The sequence below is a fragment of the Lutra lutra genome, chromosome 11 (assembly GCF_902655055.1).
Source record: "Lutra lutra chromosome 11, mLutLut1.2, whole genome shotgun sequence".
In the NCBI taxonomy this organism is placed as follows: domain Eukaryota; kingdom Metazoa; phylum Chordata; class Mammalia; order Carnivora; family Mustelidae; genus Lutra; species Lutra lutra.
Genome location: NC_062288.1, coordinates 18948953 through 18965941, shown reverse-complemented (window position 1 = coordinate 18965941; position 16989 = coordinate 18948953).

Below are 16989 nucleotides of genomic sequence, written 5' to 3'. Positions count from 1 at the left end.
CCAGGAGGCTGGAGCTAGTTGATGACCATAGCCCCGGGTATGGACATATTGGCTAAGAGATGACAGAACGCCAGACAGTTTTGAGGATCTGAGGTCAGAGAACACCCATGTCTGCTTCCTGGGTGGGGGAGTGGGTTGGAAATAATGGTAAAGTGTGTGTGGACTGAGGGAGCTTGGGATCATTTTCAGACTCTCAGGCTTCTGAGCAGTACAGGAACACCCAGAGGGAAGTGGTGAGAAAGTGACTGAGAGCAAGCAGGCAGATCTGAAGGGGCCGTGGGGGTGAGGCTGAGGAAGACCCAGCTGCTGGCTCCTGGAGCATCTCAGTGTATTTGTTATGGGGGTGGGTGTGGCTTCACCCTAGAGCAGATGGGGGACAAGGGCATGAGGGGCAGATGGTGCCTTTTAGGGCTATCATAATATGTAAGCTCCCCAGAATCAAAATGCCATCTTGGAGGGGAGGAGGGTGGAATTTAAAAGTTGAATTAACCGAGTTTAATGAGTTTATCAGAAATTATCTAGGATTATATTAATAAAGCCTCAAAATGGACATAAACTATAAAAAATAAACAGGTTACATTTTTAAATACCTGTGTAGTGAGAAAATATTCTACCTTTTGCAATTTCAGGACTCTAGGGATGTATTGCAAAATAGCCCAGCAGAATATGGGCTTCTCAACTGCCGGAATGATAGATTCATTATATTTTTCTCCCCCGTACCTAGCGGAGCTGTCTAGCACTTACTGGATACTTAATCAATATCTGTTGGATGAAATCATTTTCCAGAAAGGTTATTATTAGCCATTTATATAAATGGTATGCATCTACTTATTTAATCAATCTGAAATCTATCTGGGGAATAACAGAATCTAACTTGCTTTTCCCCTAAATGTCTAATTTTCTCAATGTCAGTTATTGAATGATGTTTCTATCATCTATTGGTTTTTGACATTTCCTTTTAGTCTAAATCATTTGTAAGATGGTATATTTCAGGTTTAACTATTGTACAGATACATTATTAATAAACCGCTTAGTTATTCCTTTTAAAAGTAATGATTACTCCTCAGCTCAAAACCCAGCAAAGGGTCCTCATTTCACTGAGAGTAAAAGCCCACGTCCTTACAACGGCCTATAAGACCCCTGATGACCTGGACCCCAGTATACGTCTCTGTCCTCATCCCTTACTAGTTTGCCCCGTCCATGCTCAGCCCAGTCTGGCGACCTTGGCCTCCTTGCGGTTCCTCAGAATTTTAAAGTGTGTCATCTTTGCTAAGCAGGAAATAGATGTCCCAGAATGCACTTCTCTTTCCTGTTTGCAATGGCCTCAGGAGAACCTGGTGTGAGGCCTGGAAGGCAGCGGTGGAGCAGCAGCCACTGTGCTGCGAAGGTGGGAACAGGGGCCCAGTGCCAGTGCACGCGTGCGGTCTCGGATCTGCTGGCTCTCTGTTCATGACGGGCAGCTCTGCCAGTTGCTGCCGGATCTTCGTCTTCTCCCAGTTCTGAGTCAGGTGTGTGCAGCTCTGCAGCTCAACTCTGCAGTTGAGGTGGGTCTGGTTTCACGGATTCTGGTTGTTCTTCTGTTTCCTATTCTTCCCTGATTCCCACTCAGCTTTCCTTCCTGATTGCTGGTCCTCCTGGTCTACCATGACTTCCTCATACCACCAGATGCAGAGGCCACCTTCTTCCCCAGGCTTTGTCACCAGCTCCCCGGACTGCGTGAGGCCCAACCCTTTGAACAAATCCCTTTGAACTCTGATACGTTTACACACGTGAGACGTGTTTCTACCTCAGTACCTTTGCCCGAGCTGCTCCCTCTGGATGCTGTTCCCTGAAAACCTCAGGATCAACACCCTCGCTTCCTTCAAGCATTCCCTCCACATTTGCAAAGAAAAAAACTTTAGTCTCTAGTCTCCAAATCTCCCTCAAAGTTTTGAATCATTCATTTCTCTTTTCTCTTTTGTTTCTGTCACAAAATTTTACCTAATTGGTTGGTAACACATCCTTTTTTATTTACCGAGCTTATGTGTATCCTTTGTTGTTTGTCCTTTCCTCTAAAATGTAAGCACCATGAGGCACTTTGTTTGCCTCACTGACCCATCCCTGGCGCAAAGTAATACTTCATAAACATTTGTTAAATATATGAATTGTTACAGCATTACGTTTGTATTTTTAAGTAATTATGGGGGACATTAAAACATGTCTTTTACTTAAAAAAAAAATGCCATGACACCTTAAAGAAGGCAATAACTGGTCAAAAAACCAATACAGAACTTTCTCCTCTATGTTGGTAAATCATCTGATTTTGCCATCAGGTAGCATAATTAACAGCGACTAAAACCTCACACATATATATAAGTAATCTTCCTTTTTTCTCCAAAGTAAATTATATATGGCTTTTTGTTTTTGTTTCTTGCCAAGGGGAGAGTGATCGTGATGCTTTGCTCTATGGGGAAGAATCCCCCCTGCAGAGAAGGACTTACTACACGTGTATGTGAAGGAAGAGAAGGCAGAACTAACTTCCCACGGTCACTAGTGCAGCTAGAGAAAAACACTGTAACTCAACACTACTGCCAGCGACCAGAGTGGTTTTGATAGCAATGAGGAGTCTGAGATGAAGGTGGGACAGACAGAGGAAGGAAGCCTGTAGGAGGACAGCTGATACCCTGCCTTGAACAAGATGGTGGACACAGAGAGGGAGCAGAGTGGGATGCTGATGATTAGACAGTAAACAATGAGTCAAACTGAGAAGAGCCATAGGTGCCTCCATTCACAGCTATTGTCACAGTCTTATTAGGCACGTTACCATGTATTTTTGTTTTTTCTCCCTTAAATGTTTTTACTATGTAGTATTTGATACATTTGAAAGTGTATCAACACTCTTCATTATGAAGTATAATGATACAACAAACACACATGAACCCACCACCCAATTTATACTAGAACATTGTTAGTGCCTTTGAAATCCCCAAGTGCTCCTCCTGGATCCCAACCCCCTTTTCTCCCTCCAAGGTAATCATGTTTTGGAATCTTATGTTTATCATTCTCTTGCTTTTTTAGAAAAAAATGTTTAACCATGTATCACTGTATACCTACACAGTAGTTTGCATTGTTTCATTCTGAGCTTAATATAAAAATAGTATCACAAAGTCTTCTATGATTTGCTATTTTTACTTCCCATTGTTTCTAAGATATACATGTTGTTGTATATAGATGTAATTTATTCATTTTCACAGCAGTGAAGTCCCAAAACTTTAATATTGTTATAAAATTTTTAAAGTTTTACCTTTCACATTTAGGTTTTTCTTTTCTTTCTTTTTTAAGTTTAATATATTTAAGTCATCTCTACACCCCATGTGGGGCTCCAACTCATGACCCTGAGATCAACAGTCACAAGCTTTTTCAACTGAATCAGCCAGGTACTCTCTCATTCGTTTTTGACAGATCTGAAACTTATCTTAATTATGGTCTGAGAGAGGAATCGATTTTTTAAAATCTGGATAACCAATTGTCCCAGCATCAAATATTAAAGAGCTCATTCTTTTTCTACTCATTTATCTAAACATTAATTCAACAAATATATACTGATCACCCATTATGTGCTAGGCATTTTGTAAACACTGAATCTGCAATATCTTCCACATCATGTATCAAATTTACATATTTGCACAGTTTCCTTCTTAAATATTTCTTCTATTGGTGAGTTTTGACTTTCCTTCACATCATTACCATATCAATTATAATAGGTTCATATTAAGTGTTACTACTTAATCTTCTCTAGGAGTGTCTTGATTATCTGAGGGCTTTTGCTCTTCCATAGGAATCCATTTGTCAAGATTTTCCACAAACTTTGGAATTTTTATTGTAATTGAATGATGTTTGTTTACTAAACAGAGAAGTTTTATAGTTTTCTTACTAATAATTTTGCATATTAGCTTTATCTCTCACTTCATAAGCCTTTGTTACTTTAGATTATATATTTTCGTAAATTATGGTTTATAACTGATACTCTACATAGAAATGCAGTTTTTGTATACTGATCTTATATTCAGTTATTTTCCTAAACTCATTAATTCTAGTACTTAGTTGGTAGATCATTTTGGGTATCTATGTGGATACATGTTATGTATTAATAACAGCTTAGTTTCTTGCTTTCTTCTTTTTTCAAAATTTTTTGCTTTCTTATATGTACTTTTTTCCTTGTCTTATTGCATTGGCTAGGATCCCCAGTACAATACCAACTCATTTTTATGTACTCTATGTCCTATGTTCCCCTCTTCATTCAAGCCTCTATACCTCCTCTCTCCTCATTCTCAGTTGGTGACCTTGCTTTTTAGTTCATGTTCAGAAACAGGTGCAGGGGCGCCTGGGTGGCTCAGTCAGTTAAGCCTCCGACTCTTGATCTCAGCTCAGGACTTAATCTCATGGTCATGAGCTTAAGCCCCACATTGGGCTCCAGGTTGGGTGTGCAGCCAACTTAAAAAAAATAAAAGGAAAAAGAAAGAAAGGAAACAGGTGCAAAGAGAAATTCTTCAGTCTAATCACCAGAATCTACAAACACAACTTTAAAATTCTGTTTTTCTCTCCTAATATAATGGATGAGAACTGTGTTTGCTTTCACCAATATCAGCCTTTCCTTTGGGTATCAGATCCCTTCTCACACATTCTCAAGGACTCAGCTCTGCAATCATCCCTCCTCTTCTTGCATCATCAATTTTCTTTTTAGACCTAAAGTGAATCAATCTCAGCTTAAAAACATGCTGTAGGGGTACCTGGGTGGCTCAGTCATTTGAAGGACCAACCCTTGATTTTGGCTCAGAACATGATGTTAGGGTTGTGGGATCGAGCCCTATGTCCCCGCTCTGCACTTGGCAGGGAGTCTGCTTGAGATTCTTTCTCCCTCTCCCTCTGTCCCTCCCCCTGGTGTGCTCTCTCTGTCTCTCTGAAACAAATAAATCTTAAAAATGCCCCACATCCGGGCACCTGGGTGGCTCAGTGAGTTGGGCCACTGCCTTCGGCTCAGGTCATGATCTCGGGGTCCTGGGATCGAGTCCCGCATCAGGCTCTCTGCTCAGTAGGGAGCCTGCTTCCCTCTCTCTCTCTGCTTGCCTGTCTACTGTGATCTCTCTCTGTCCAATAAATAAATAAAATCTTTAAAAAAAAATGCCCCACATCCACCTTTAGCTTTTCCAGTTTTCTGCCCAACTTTATCGCAAAACACCTCAAGAGTCATCTACACTTGCTAGTTTCCACTCTCACCACAAATCATTCCATTGGACTACTCAGGCTGTTCCCAGAACTCCAGTGAAATGGCCTTAGTCAAAGACAATACACTCCACATTGTCAAATGCAAAGGTTGATTCTCAGTCCTCATCTTACTTAATCTCTCAGCATTTTACAGTTGATCTTGGGTGTGTGTGTGTGTGTGTATGTGTGTGCACGTGTAGGTGTAAATACATGGTGTTTGTGTATTTAGTCACTTACTCACAATTTATTTTTTCAAAGAGGTAAAGCATTTGGCTATATGATACAGATATATCTCTATTTAAACCACTAAAGGATGGTTTCTGTTATTTGCAACCAGATGTATTCCTTGCTGATTTATATAGTTTTCTTTAAAATTCCAATAAAAGAAACCCTTGAAGCAAACAGTTATTAGAAGCTTATTAGAAGCAAATAGTACAGTGGGAGGAAAAACTGAATTGAGAGTCCAGATTTACTTTCCCTTTGGGACTAGAGTGGATGTTATTTCCATCTTCAAGCCTGCTATACTTCACGTCCCACTTATAAAGTGACTAAGTTGGATCTCTAAAGCAATGGTTTTTAAAATTATCTTTTCTCAGATCATGGGTAAAATCAGGAGCATACACACAACCTCTGATTTAAAACTGACTTAAAATGAAATTATACACGATTTCATTTGAATTCCTGGAAAAAGGAAAACTATGTCAAAATGATTTCCATTCCTTGACGATTGCTCCAGCATGTCTGGTCACTGTGCTAAGCAGGAAGAAAACAATTACTTAGGGAGAACAGTCATTTTCTCTACTCATCTTCCCTCCTCTCACTAAATATGTAGTTCAGCAAATAAGAAAATGAGAATTTCTGCTTTCCATAAGATGGAATAGAGATGTACTTTTCCCTATTTCTCTAGTGAAGAACAACTAAAAACCTGGAACATCATATATAAAACAATCATAAGTTTCTGAAAGATGGAGAGATGATGAAACAGTAGCCAGGAACCTTGGGACCCAAGGAATACACAACGCAGTGGTGATTCCCTGGATTTTCTATTTACCTCATACATATCAGACTTGGAGCTGAAGAAGCTGGTGATCTGGAAACACCAATAGGTGTGCATGCGCGCGCACGCACACACACACACACACACACACACACACAAGTCCTGGCAAAAGGCGACTCTCTCTAGTCAAAGGATAAGAGAAAGGGCAGTCTAGTAAGAAATGTTTAGACAATAAACCCACTCTACTCCAGCCAAACAGCACAGGAAAAAACTGTGGCCCTGCCAATACCCACAAAGTACAATGAGGAGCCTATAGTTGTATCCATGTGAGGTAATCAAGAGGTGGCCTGACCTCTCTCTGCTGGAACAGTCAATGGAGGCATGCTAAAACAGAAAGCTGATGTAAGCACCAGAGTCTCATAACGTGATGCCCAAAATGTCTAGGTTTCAAGTAAAAATCACTCATCACACCAAGAACCAGCTGAATGAGAAAAGTCAATGAGAACACTGAAGTGATGGGTTAGAATTACAATTCTGAAGCAGTTCTAATACAAATGCTTCAACAAGCATTTATAAGCAGTCTTTTTTTTTTTTTTTAAGATTTTATTTAGTTGACAGAGACATAGCGAGAGAGGGAACACAAACAGGGGGAGTGGGAGAAGCAGGCTCCCCGCTGAGCAGGGAGCCCGATGCAGGGCTAGATCCCAGGACCGAAGGCAGAGGCCTAACCCACTGAGCCACCCAGGCGCCCCAATTATAAACGTTCTTGAAGCAAATGAAAAAATAGCAAAGAAGTAGTAAGTCTCAGTAAATAAAGAACTGAATGGAAATTTTATTCTTTTGAAGTTCAAGTAATATTTATACCCAATGTGGGGCTCAAATTCACAACCCCAAGATCAAGAATCATGGATGCCTGGGTGGCTCAGTGGCTTAAGCCTCTGCCTTCAGCTCAGGTCATGATCTCAGGGTCCTGAGATCAAGGCCCACGTCGTGCTCTCTGCTCAGCAGGGAGCCTGCTTCCCCCCTCTCTCTGTCTGCCTCTCTGCCTACTTGTGACCTCTCTGTCAAATAAATAAATAAATAAATAAATAATCTTAAAAAAAAAAAAAAAGATCAAGAGTCACATACCCTTCTGAGTCATGAGAAGCGCCCCCCAATGGAAACTTTAGAACTGAAAAATACAATACCTGAACAATGGATGGACTCAACCACAGAATCAAAGACACAGAAGAAAGAAATCAATGAGTTAGAAGACAGATGTTACACAACTTCTGGAGAGAAAATAGACTATAAAAAGCAAAATAAGAGGAGATCTCTGAGACCTGCAGAACTGCAATAAAAAAAAAAAAAATCTAACATTTATGTCATAATTGTCCTAGAAGAGGAGAAAGGGGGCAGAGCTGAAAAAGGCCTGGAAGAAGTAACGGCTGACGACTCCCAAATCTGGCAAAGGATATAAATCTATAGATTTAAGAAGCTGAGCAAATCCCAAACAGATAAAACTTGTTTTGCCTGATCTCTTTTTTTATTATTGTTTTATTTTTAATGTATTGTATCCTATTTACATGAGCTTACCATATAGATTTAAATAGTAAAATTAATAACCTAATATATAAGGCAAACCATAGAACACCACATTCAATAGAATATATGTTCTTTCAAGCACATGAAATAACATTTTTGATCATAAACTAGGTCAAAAAGCAAGTCAAAGCAAATTTCAAAGAGGATTGATCATTGCAGAGACCTCAATGCAGTCACCTTAGAAGTCAATAAAAAAAGAGTTAGAAAATGCCATTTTGCGAAATACGTTACCAAATTACCAATAGACCAAAGAAGAATTGTAATGTAAAATGTGAATACACTTAGAACCAAAATGATAAAAATACCAGACATGGACAACTTGTGTGATAAAGCTAAAACAGTTACATAGTGGAAAATATAAAATCACAAACGTGTGTATTAGGGAAAAAGCTTGAAAAATTAATGAGCTAAGTGACCATTTCAAACAAGGGGGAAAAAAAAAAACACAGCAAAGCAAATCCAGAGAAAGTAGAAGGAAAGGGCTAATGAAGGTAAGAGCAGAAATTAAAGAAAGGGAACAAACTAACAAGGATCAATAAAGTCAAGGATCAATATAATTGATCCTTTAAAAATATGGATCTAATTTCATGCTAATAAATTTGAAAACTGAGATGTAATGGAAAAATTCTCAAAATATTATTGATTCAAGAAAGACTTAAAAATGACTAGTCCTATAATCACAAATAAGACTGAGACAGTGACTTATTTTTTTTTAAGATTTTATTTATTTAACAGAGAGAGAGATCACAAGTAGGCCGAGAGGCAGGCAAAGAGAGAGAGGGGGAAGCAGGCTCCCCGCTGAGCAGAGAGCCCAATGTGGGGATCCTGAGATCATGACCTGAGCTGAAGTCAGAGGCTTAACCCACTGAGCCACCCAGGCGCCCCTGAGACAGTGATTTAAAAATTATCTTCCCCTAGGGACGCCAGGGTAGCTCAGTGGGTTAAGCCTCTGCCTTCAGCTCAGGTCATGATCTCAGGGTCCTGGGATTGAGCCCCACATGGGTCTCTCTGCTCAGCAAGGAGCCTACTTCCCCCTCTCTCTCTGCCTGCCTCTCTGCCTACTTGTGTTCTCTCTCTCTGTCAAATAAATAAATAAAATCTTAAAAAAAAATTATCTTCCCACAAAGAGAATTCTAGGCCCCAGTGATATTATGGGTGAGCTATATGAACTATTCAAGGAATGAACAATCCCAATCTTACACAAATTATTTCAGAGTAAAGAATAAAGGAAACACTTCTTGATGTATTTTCAGGTCCCTGGGGAAAAGTATTGGTGACACTTATTAACCGAAAGGAGTTGTATCCAGAATGTTACGGAACTATAACAAATTAAAAAGAAAAAAAGGCAGAAACAACAAAAACAGTAATTTCACAGAAAGAAGAGCAACGTTAAGAAGGGGTACTCAATCTCATTCATAATCAGGGGTATTAAATCCAGTGTGAAATATTTCATACTCACTGAACTGTTAAAAATTGAACATTGAAACAAACCCAAGTGTCTGTAAGACTATGAAACAATGGGCTCCCTCATCCACTACCAGAGGAAATGTAAATTGGTATAACCATTTTGAGAAACGGTTTACATTACCTAAGTTGAACAGGCATCTACACTACAACTCAGCAATTCACTGTATCACACATAATGGCAAAAGCTCCAAACAATCCAAACGTGTATCCATTCAGTATATTTATACAATGAAACTATACCAGTGAGTATTAATAAACTACAGCTAAATTCATCAGCAGGGATAAATTTCAAAAAAAAAAAATGTCCAAGAAAGTAAGAAAACAAACAAATAAACCCAAAATCAAAACCCCAAACCGTTTTGTTTTTATAAACTTCAAAAGCAGCAATCAAAACCACCTATTATTTAGGATGTAAAAGCTACCAAAAAAAAAAAAAAAAAGGAAGAATTACTATAACATTTGGAATTGAAGATCCAATCAGGGAGGGGAAGTGAAAGGAGTTTGAGAGGCATCGGTAACATTGTTTCTTGGTTGGACGGCTGTATATTTTCATATACTTTTATATGGGCTGTATTTCATAACAGAATTATCTTTGAATAGTATAGTAGATTGAATAATGGCCACCCCAAAATATCAAATCCTAATCCTTGGAGTTCATTAAATGTTACCTTGGTAAAAGGGTCTTTGTGGCTGTGATTAAGAATCTTGAGATGTGATCACTTTGGATTATCCAGTGTGCCCCAAATGCCGTCATAATTATCCTTAGGAGAGGCAGAAAGAGTCCAAAGACACATAAGAAAAGGCAATGTGTCTCTGAAAGCAACAACTAAGAGAGATGGAACTCCACTCAGGGAAGCTATTACCACTACAAGTGGATTCTCCCCGAGAGCCTCTGGAGGGAGTGCAGCTCTGCAGACACCGCGATCTCACAGACGAAAAGATTTTGGCCTTCTGGCCTCCAGATCGGAGAGAACAAATTTCTGTGTGTCAAGCCATCAGATTTGCCGCGATTTCTTCCAGCAGCCTCAGGAAACGCATACAAATGGAAAGTGGGAGAGAGCTGCCTGGGAAGGACTGCTAAGGAGACCCAGCCGAATTTAGACAAAGTTGTATCAGTCTACAAAGCTGGGTGATTTTTCCAGCAGAACTCAGCAGTCTGAAGGTAGGACTAGAGAAAGGTGACAGAGTGATATGTGGTTTGGAATCTGCTAGGTGAGGAAGTCAAGAATATTGGCAGAAGGGTTGGGTTAAGGAGGTGAGGGGGAGTGTAATGGGGGAGATCCAGGTTCTTGAGGATGGTATTGTGATTAAGGTCCTATTCACTTATTTGAGACCTCTATCTGGGTCTAACAACAGCCTTCTCAGCTCTGATGATTAATCAATACATCCTGTAAAAAGACTGAAACTTATGTAAATCAATTTCTATATTTCTTCAAACAACCTAGCATCGGGCACAAAAGTCTTTATAGTACTTATATGGGATAATGGCTTGAGACTTCTTTCGGTAAATTACACACAAAGCCGGTTTTTCAGATCGGTCCAGGAGTATAGGATCTGCCATGGTGCCTTCTGTTGACAGGAAGCAATGCTACTCCACCTTTAATATGCATGAAAACATCAGAGGAATGTTCCAATGCAGAGTCAGGTTCAGCAGCTCTGGAGGGAGGCCTGAGATTCTGCATTTCTTCTGGCCCCAAAGTGACCCTGACAGCTGCTAATCAGTGGATGAGTCAGATGAAAAATCTTCCTAAGAAGCTTCTGCAGAACCAATGAGGAATTTGTCATTTTGATGTCCCGGGATTATGATGATGGCTAATGGGACTGTGACAGGGAATCAGACTGCACCTTGGATGGAAACATGAGGTAGTTCACATCTACTAGTATAAGTCAGTTTAGCATACAAGATTAATATGCAAAAAAATTATGTTTCTATATAAAAATATGATTATAATGGCATAAAAATATTAACTATGAGGGATAAATCTGAAAAACCATGTAAGACTCTGTACACTGGAAACTACAAAACACCACTGAAATTAAACACTTATATAAATGGACAGTTACACCATGTTCACAAGCCGAAGGCTCAACATGTCAGTTCTTTCTGAATTATCTGTAGGCTCAACACAATTCCAGTCAAAACCCCAAAAGGCATTTTTGTAGAAACTGAGCTGATTCTAACATTCACATGGAAATGCAAGACCTCTATCAGCAGAAACAACTTAGAAAAAAAAAAGTTGCAGGACTCACGCTACCTGATTCCAACACTTACAAAGTTACAACAATCAACACAGACAAATGGGTCAGTGAAACAGAATATAGTGCAACTGACACACGTATATGGACTTTTTTTTTTTTTTAACAAAGGTGCAAAAACAATTCGCTGGAGGAAGGACAGTTTTTCATCAAATAGTGCTGTAACCACCGGCCAAAAAAAAAGTAACTTTGATCAATACTATGCACTCATAAAACTAAACTCAAAATGCGCCGTAGTCCAAAATGTAAAACCCCAACCTATAAAACTTCTAGAGAAAAAATACAAAATATTTATGACCTTGGGTTAAACAAAGATTTTATAGATGCAACGCCAAAAGCAAAATCCATAAGGAAAACACAATACATTTGAATTCATCAAAATTAAAAACCTGTGGGGTACCTGGCTGGCTCGGTCGGTAGAGCATGTGCCTTCTGACTGCAGAGTTATGAGTCTGAGCCCTGTGCTGGGTGTAGAGATTAGTTAACAACAACAAAGCAAATCTTAAAAAAACAGATTAAAAACCTGTGCTCTCTGAAAGACTGAGAATGAAATGACAAGTTCAACAATGGACTATCTAAGCCTCAAAACTCGGTAAGCAAAACATAATCCGTGGGCAAAAGTTTTGAACAGATACTTAAACATATACAAATGGCCCAGGAGCACATGAAAACATGCTCCACATCATTAGCATCACAGAAACGCAAGCTAGAACCACAATGAGATCCACGCCCATTAGAATGGCTAAATGAAAAGACTCACCATGTTAAGTGTTGACGGAGATGTGAAAGAACTCAACTCTCACACATTGCTGGTGGGAATTCAGAATGCTAAAACCACTGTGGCATTTCTTAAAAGGTTAAACATCCTACCGTGTGATTCAGCTATCACACTCCTAGCTATCAACCCCTGAGGGTGACATATGTCCATAAAAAGCAACTTTACTTGTATTAGCCTCAAACTGGAAAGAGCCCTAGTATCTACCAGGTGAACATGTACACCAATGGTGTATAATGGAACAACACTCAGCACCAAAAAGGAATGGGCTGTTGATATGCAACATGGATCTCTAATTCTGCTGGGTGAAAGAAGTCCCACACGAAGAATAAATACTGTACGAATCCAACGTTTATAACAAATACTCCATATAAATCCAACATTTATGTACAACTCTAGAAAATGCAAACTAACGGTGACAAAGATCCACAGCTGCTGGGAAATAAGTGGGATGGATGGGTGAAAGGGCTTATTACCAAGGGTCATGAGAACATGCTGGGTTTGACTTATATAGATTTATTATCTTGATGTGGTGACAGTTTCACAATACATAAAGACTTGTTAAATTATATGCTCTGGATTTGTAATTATGATATGTCAGTTATACCTGAATGAAACTGTTTTTAAGAAACTGTATTAACTATATTTTTCAAATTTGACTAGCAAGCAAGGTTCCACTTTTGTACAAGCAAAATTCAAATTGTAACAATATAAGAAATTCACTCTGATGGCTGTGTTACAAAATATAACATGTAATAGTATTATCTTATTTTGGTCAATTTAACTTTTTTTTTTTGGAAGATTTATTTGACAGAGAGAGTGACAGCAAGCACGAGCTGGGGGTGGGGAGCAGGGAAAAGGGTAGAGAGGGAGAACAGGCTCCCTGCTGAGCAGGGGACCCAACGCAGGGCTCAATCCCAGAGTCCTGAGAGCATGACCTGAGCCAAAGGCAGACAATTAACTGACTGAGCCACAGAGGCGCCCCTTACTGGTACTTTCATTTATTCCACAATGTAAGAATTGTTGATATTGATCAAATTTTGTATATTACTAGTATGACCAAGATACAAGATGGTATAAATTTGTATTATGTTTGCTATTCTGAAACAAAATGCTATATTTTCAAATGAACATATAGTTCCTATTTTTCAGATTTCAATAATAATCACTATGCAACTATAATTAGAGAAAGATAATAGGAGAAAAAAATGTTTAGTTTCCAAACAAAATGAAGAAATTATTTTTATATATGTCATTTTCCACATAAAAAGTAGGAGAATCTACATATTATTAAAATTAACTAGGCTTAGAAAGGTTACCTTGTAGAAAATCAATAGATAAGTCAGAAGCCCTGTAGAACAGCAACGAAAATGATAATATAGAATATAACTTAACTGCTATGATATATAATAGTAACAAAGACTATAAGACACATAGATGTAAATCTAAATCTTTATGTAGAAAATTATAGTTGACAAATATGAAAGACCTAAATGGAGAGATACACCGTGTTCATAAATACGAAGCCTCAGTATTATAAATGTGATCATCTCCCTAAGTTGATCTATTAATTGAATGCAATTCTTTTCAACTGAGGTCCCACAAAGGTTTTTGGGAACTTGACCAGCTGATCCTAAAATTTATACAATAGAGTACAGGGCTCACAACAGCTGAGACAACTGAGTAAAAATAATGATGGTGCTCTGGTACTTACCCTATCAGACAGTAATTCTTATTAAAGAAAGATAGGGCTAGATATGGTGCTGGTCTAGAGTACACAGAGAGTTACAATTAATACGGAAACTTGATATATGACAGAGGTGACTAAAAGATGAACTTTTATTTTATTTTTTTTAAAGATTTACTTATTTGAGAGAGAAGAAGGCGTATGTGTGCACAGGGGCTGGGGGCAGAAGGAGAGAGAATCTCAAGCAGACTCTGTGCTGAGCATGGAGCCCAATGTGGGGGCTCCACCTGAGGACCCTGAGATCACCACCTGAGCAGAAACCAAGAGTTAGACACTTAATCGACTACACCACTCAGGTGTCCCTTATTTTTTACTTATTATTTTTAAGATTTATTTATTTACTTTAGAGAGCGAGAGCACAAGTGAAGGGGGGGAAGGTAGTGGGAGAAGGGAGAAGGGAGGGAGAGAAAGTATCCCTAAGCAGATTCCCCCCTGAGCACGGAGCCCAAGGCAGGGCTTGATCCCAGGACCCTGACTGAAATCATGACCTAAGCCAAAACCAAGAGCTGACTGCTTAACTGACTGAGTCACCCAGGCGCCCCCTAGAAGATGAACTTTTAAATATAGTATAGTATGAAAATTGGGTATGAGTATTGAAAAATACAAAAATTAGATCCCTATCTCAAACTATATACAAAAATACACTGCCAATGGCTTAAAGATCTAAAAGTAAAAAACAAATCTAACATTCAGAAAACATATTGAAAATTTCTTAAGACACAGTAAGCACAAATCATGAAGAAAGTTAAATCAGAGTTAAGATAACCTTTTGTATGACAGGGGTGCCTGGGTGTCTCAGTTGTTGGGCGTCTGCCTTCGGCTCAGGTCATGATCCTAGGGTCCGAGGATCGAGCCGCACATCGGGCTCCCTGCCTGGCGGGAAGCCTGCTTCTCCCTCTCCTACTCCCCCTGCTTGTGTTCCCTCTCTCGCTGTGCCTCACTCTGTCAAATAAGTAAAATCATTAATAACCGCCCCCAAAACCCAAAAAACTTCTATGACAAAAAATCATAAAGTGAAAACACAAGCCATGGACAAGGAGAAGACAGCTGCAATCTATATAAATGTCAAGGAATTAGTATCCAGAATAAAGAACACCTCAAATCTATAGGAAAAAGAAACACCACAATAGAAAAACCGGCAAAAGATATGAATATGCAATTCAGAGGAGGAGAAAACTAAATGTCCACTAAATACAGAAAGATCATGAACCTCTATAGTCATTAGAGAAATACAGATTAAAAACACACCAGAAACACTATTTCGAACCCATCAGATTGGCAATAGTCCAACAACATCAAGTTGCAAGTTTATGCCACACTGGTAAGGATATGGGCCAACAGGGATTCTTACGTATTGTCGGTGGGAGACTAAACTGGTACAGGCACTTTACTGACCAAGTTGTAATACCTAAGTTTTATCTGAAAATGTGAATTATTTCACATTCCAACAGTTCTACTCCTGGTGGTATGTCCTACAGAAGCCTTCACACATCTCACAAAAATGTTTATTTCAGTATTATCTTGTAATAGTGAAAGTACAAAAAATTTAACTATATTTCAGTAAGGAAAAGGCTGTATCTATGATGTTTGATTTCCTTAAAAAGTCAAAACCAACAAATCTGACACAAATAAAACAAAATGTTTGTAATTTGTTCGATCTCGTGGTAGGGGGACTTGGTCATACTTATACTTATCTATCTGAAATATTATGTAATTTAAAAATTTTAAATTAAGTGTGAAACATAAAAGTACATAACAAGCATCACTGCCCTTAACATTTATAGCAGGTTAAAAATTACTTTAAGTATCCTTATCCAAATGATCTGAATTCACAAAAACATTAGTAATGGGGGCACCTGGGTGGCTCAGTGGGTTAAATCCTCTGCCTTCTGCTCAGGTCATGATCCCAGGGTTCTGGGATCGAGCCCTGCATCAGGCTCTCTGCTCAGCGGGGAGCCTGCTTCTTCCTCTCTCTCTGCCTGCCTCTCTGCCTACTTGTGATCTCTGTCAAATAAATAAATAAAGTATTAAAAAAAATTAGTAATGATGTTTATAAATAATTCTCTGCAACCTATTACCTAGTAAGTCAAAGCTTTTACTTTAAAGAAAAAAAAAAAAGATTTATTTTAAGTACTCTCTATACCCAACGTGGGGCTCCAACTCACAACCCTGAGATCAAGAGTGAGCCAGGCATCCCAAAGCGTTTTACTTCTTCTGTCCTGGAAATTATCCTATAAACTGCTTAACCCTGTGATGTTGATGCAAAATCAGAATCAAAATTGGAAAGTGAAAAAGCAATGGAATGGACTCCTTCCTGAATTTGCTGTAATCTCAATAGCTATTAAGTTTCATGTCATTAACTTTATGTACAACTACCACCAACAGAAAAATAAATGCTAAAAACATCCAGGACTCTGAGGAATAGAAAGGGAGATCTATAAAATCCTGAAGCTTACCTTGCCTTTCTGCCCAAGACCACCACATTCCCTTCTCCAGCTCTAGAGACTCCAGGTTAAGAACCTCTGTATCAGAATCTATCAAACGTTAGTAATCATAGCCAACATTTATAAAGGACCCACTGCTGAATACTATTCTAAGGACTTAATATTTACTAACTCAATTCATTCTCAAGAACAGTCTTTGAGGTCAATAGTTAATCCTATTTTTCAAATAAGCAAATTGAGGCACATGAAAGGTAAGTAATTTGCCTAAAGTTAACAGCTAGTACATGGGGAAGCCAAGATTCAAATTCAGGCAGTTTGGTTCCAGAGAATACACTCTTAATCCAGAAGCTCTGTTGACAATCAATGAGAAAGTTTATCAGAAAAACTTAACCTGAAATTCACACATAAGCATTTTTAAAACAAGACTGAAAGAAAAAAGGATAGAACCAGGGTCTCCAAAGCATTTTTTTGGTCT